This window comes from Dryas octopetala, chromosome 8, assembly GCF_963921425.1.
Source record: "Dryas octopetala chromosome 8, drDryOcto1.1, whole genome shotgun sequence".
Lineage (NCBI taxonomy): Eukaryota > Viridiplantae > Streptophyta > Magnoliopsida > Rosales > Rosaceae > Dryas > Dryas octopetala.
This window is the reverse complement of record NC_141373.1, coordinates 17,847,196-17,851,669: the sequence shown is the minus strand read 5'-3', so window position 1 is coordinate 17,851,669 and position 4,474 is coordinate 17,847,196. Positions and strand designations below refer to the sequence as shown.

The window sequence follows — 4,474 nt, the reverse complement described above, 5'->3', positions numbered from 1 at the left end:
AATTCCTAGTGGAGCTAGGAAACTTGGAGCACAAGTAGGATGGGCGGTAAGGAAGTGTGGCAATGAATGCGTGTTGTGCAAGCAAGCTTGCTTGGGCGCCATGGCAAGGCCTTGCCTTGTGGTGTGCTCGGGCTGCCCCTTGGTGGGCTTGCGTATAGGCCTTGGGGCGGCTTGGTGTGGGCTTTGTGCTCAGCCCCTTATGGTGGCCCCTCGATCCTTATGTGGGCTGCACCCTTGTGTGGCCTTGTAGGGCTCTAGGCAGCGGCATGAGCTTTGTACTTGGTCTCATGTTGCTGTTTAGGTCCAATCTCATTTATTTCTTTGATTATAGTCTGTTTGCTCTCTAATTTGGGCCTATTTAGCTCAATTTCTCATATTTGCTTCTTAAACCTATAAAATAGAAAAACTAACAAACACTTACAAAAGTTTCAATTTCCTACAAGCTAAATGAAGGAGTTAGTGTATAAAAAGATGATACAATTTATGTCTAATAGTAATGTCTTTTGGTTTAAGAACGCATGAGAAACCTATCAGCGAGCAATGAATGGAATCTACTATAACATGATAGAGTCATGGTTAAAGTCTATATAGACGATGTCGTGGTGAAATCAAGCTCTAAAGAAATTTGGCTCACTTGAGGCAGGATTTTGTTAGGATGCGAGAACAAAAACTTAAAATGAATAAGGCCAAGGCTATCATTAAGGCACCTTCACCAAAGAACGAGAAGGAAGTCTAATCATTGTTAAGGAAGATTAACTTTCTACAGCCTTTTATTTCGAATTTAGCTGGGAAAGTGCAGCCTTTCATGGCATCGCTAAGTTTAAGACGAATGATGAATTCATTTGGGGTCAAGAACAACAAGAAGCGTTTGACACCGTAAAAGACTATTTAGCACGACAACCAATATTTAACACCGCCAAAACGAGGGAGACCGTTGAAGTTATATATAATAACTTTTGAAACTCAATTGAGAGTCTGCTTGCCCAAGACAATGATGAAAGAAATGAGCAAGCTATCTATTATCTCAGCCGAGTCTTGACGAACGTGGAAACAAGGTACACTCCAATTGAAAAGTTATGTTTATCATTATATTTTTCGGCAATGAATTTACAGCATTACATGCTGCTGACCACGGTCTATATCATCTTCAAAACGGACCTAATCATGTATATGCTCACAGAGCCTACAATACATGACCAAATTGGTAAATGGACCATGGCATTATTAGAGTTTACCTTTCGGTATGTGGCGCATAACGCTGTGATGGGCCAGGCTTTAGCGAATTTCCTTGCTCATCACACTGCTCAAGAAATTGAAGAAGTGGAAGAGTTATATGGATCAAGTCCAAACCATTCAGCCAGGGCTGAGATAATTATCAAGTCTCCAAAAGGGATGAGTTATACTTTTTCAGCTCAGCTTCCAATGCACCAACAATCAAGTCGAGTATGAAGTCTTAGTGATTGGGTTAGATCTATTAAGAGAGATATACTTATAATGTAACAACTTATAATTTAACATAGTATTGTCCATTTTCAATTGAGAGGAGAGATGGCTGAATGGACTAAAGCGTTGGATTGCTAATCCGTTGTATGAGTTTATCGTACTGAGGGTTTGAATCCCTCTCTTTCTGTTTTCGTTGATGACTTGGTATTTTCTTTATGAATTCTTCGCGATCTCTTTTTATTTATTAATAGTTAAAGATGTGGAATAGATAAAATCGTATAGGTGCAAAATTCGTAGTGGTTTATTGTGATTCACAACTGATGATCAATCAAGTAACCAGGAAGTTTAAGTGCATTGATGAGGTTTTGAGCTTGTACTAGTCCATTGTCATCCAGCTTGCCGAGGATTTTGAAGAAATTATTTTTGGATATATCCCACAAGAAGAAAACAAAGAAGCAAATGAGATGGCAAGTGTAGCCTCGAGGGTCAGTATTTCGTCAGGGGTTGAATCTCAGACCATTTAAGTTAAACACCGAGAATTACCGAAGCTTCGAGAACAGCAAAAGGCTGCCGAGATGGTGTGCATAGATGTAGATCAAGATGGCTGGAGATGGCCGTTTATTAAATACTTGACAGAACCAAGTGACATTCATCTAAGGAAAGTAAGGTATCAGGCCATAAACTATGTGCTTATTGATAAGACTCTTTATAGGAAGGGTGTTGATGAATTATTAATGAAGTGTTTGGGAAACAGTGATGCATGGCTAGCAATGGCTGAGGTTCATATTGGAATTTGTGGTGCCCATCAAGCCGAACACAATGAGGTGGTTGATTCATAGGCACGGCTATTATATGTTTCAGCTGTTTATTTGAATCCAGTTATCAAGCCGTGGCCATTCAGGGAGTGGGCTATGGATATGATTAGCAAAATCTACCCAGGCTCATCGATGGGACATAAATACATTGTGGTCGCCACATATTACTTCACCAAATGGGTGGAGGCAGACCCAATGAAAAAGGTAACCCATGTTGAAATCATTTGATTTATTAAGAAAAAGATCATACATCATTTTGGTCTAACAGAAAAATAGAACTATTGATAATGGCTAAGGCTAATTGAAGAGCTTTGACCTTTAGAGCTCTGTTTAAGATAACAAACAACTAATTTCTTCTTGATGTCTCACTCTTTCATTCACTCAGCCATTATATAGGCATGAGTTATAACAACATTGTTTTAAAAGTAGGAGCACATACAACACTTTCAACGTTAACATGAGTCTAAAAAGGAGATAACTGACTAACTATCTTATCCTAAGAGTCCATATCTGTAACGCCCCGATCCTATGGCCCAAAAATACACTGAAACTTTGTCCTTTAAACCTCTTTTCAAAGAATGAGCCATGCACTTAACATAATAATTAAATACATTTGGTAAATAAGAGTGTGAGCCCAAAACATTTATGTAAAATTTACTGTATAAAATCAGTTAAATCAAATTAAAATGGGTCCCACTGCCTCGTCTTCTCCTCACTGCCTCCTCAGCCTGCTTAACCTGCAAAACACCAATAACCACACTGTACCATATCCATAGTACACCGGGTCATTCAAACAAATAACCCGGTAAGCTCACTAGAGCTCGTATGAGTGAAATGACTTAAACAATAATTCTCAATATAATCTTTCAATTTCCATGCTAAAAATAATTCACAATAAAACCCATAAATATTCAATCACACAATAATTTCATCACTAATCATCCAAGCATCGAAATAAATCATAAATCCTCGTATTCAAATCAAATCCCATCAATATATAAAAATCATCATTCTGGCAAATCAATTACCTAAACGTCAACTATTAACCTCAATCTCGAAATCATTCACATCCTAACTCATAACCTCAATGCATAAACCATTCATCAATTCCATCCTCAAGATTCAAGCCTAGACTTACCCAGTCCTAGTCAAATCAAGTCCTAGCAGACAAGTGCACACAAGAAATCCAGCAAACAGTTAAACTAACTAATTTCACTCACTGTTTAACCACGTAAAATGACGAAAATGCCCTTCTTGGCTCCTTTGCTCGGATCTCAAATCCGGCAGCATAACGGCATCGAGAATGAGATTTCTCGAGCCCGTGTACCACAAGCTTCGGGTGACTGGCCAGAGGCCAAAAATCAACAATCCCAGCCATCGGTGTGGCCAAACGCGACGGGACCCGCGGTGGTCCGTGGTGGTCAACCTGCACGATTTTCAAAACTCAAAATCAACGTAAACGAATCACACAGTCACGACGGAGACGTCGAGAGGATCAACCTTTATACCTGGGTCGACGGCCAATTCTCGCCGGAAATGCTCAAAACTGGCCGGAGAAGTCGCCGGCCATCTCAGCCTTGATCCGCCGTCGGGGAGCGTTGGGTGGACGATCGGAGCACACCACCGTGCTCGGCTCGACGAGTAGAAGAAGATGAGGGTGGTCGCCGGCCTCGAACTCGCCGGAAAAGTCACGTCGACGCCGGAGCTCCACGGATCGGCCTTGAACTGGGTCTCGGGTCTCGGGCATTTCTGGGCTTCGCCGCCATCAGGGGAAGGAAGAGGGGAGGGAGACGACCTCGTCTGGGCTTCGACCTCCGGCAGCCGTCACCGGACGCGCCCTCACGCGCCGGTGATGGTGGCGGCTGCACTGTGCAGCGAGGGAGAGAGAATCGCGCGAAGAGAGAGAGAGAGAGAGAGAGAGAGAGAGAGAGAGAGAGAGAGAGAGAGAGAGAGAGAAATCTGACTTTTTGGATATTTAAAACCCACCTTTAAAAAAATTACAAGTTTGCCACTCGCTTCAAAAGCCCGTATCTTTCAAACCGTAGCTCCGATTGACGCGTGCCACGTGTCTACGAACTCGTGGGTTCGAGACCTACCTAACGAGTCCATAGTCAAAATCAAAAGCCCATTTATTTTGAAAGTCAACTTTTGGGTCAAGCCCAATTTAAAACAAAAATTAAAAATTAAACCAAAACCCTTTTTATTTTCCAAATAAA

The 4,474-nt window shown here is 41.5% G+C and overlaps 1 long non-coding RNA gene across 2 annotated transcripts; it reads right to left on the bottom strand.

Annotated features, from left to right (window-relative positions):
• Positions 1–2,844: 2,844 nt before the first annotated feature.
• Positions 2,845–4,146, bottom strand: LOC147277719 (uncharacterized). Of its 2 annotated transcripts, none has more exons than XR_015123909.1 (3): positions 3,759–4,146; positions 3,479–3,684; positions 2,845–3,017 (listed from the first exon to the last, which is right to left on the bottom strand). It is a non-coding gene; the product is annotated as an uncharacterized LOC147277719 (long non-coding RNA). The 2 variants fall into 2 exon arrangements; XR_015123908.1 differs by having other exon boundaries at positions 3,767–4,146.
• Between the last annotated feature and the right edge of the window lie 328 nt (positions 4,147–4,474).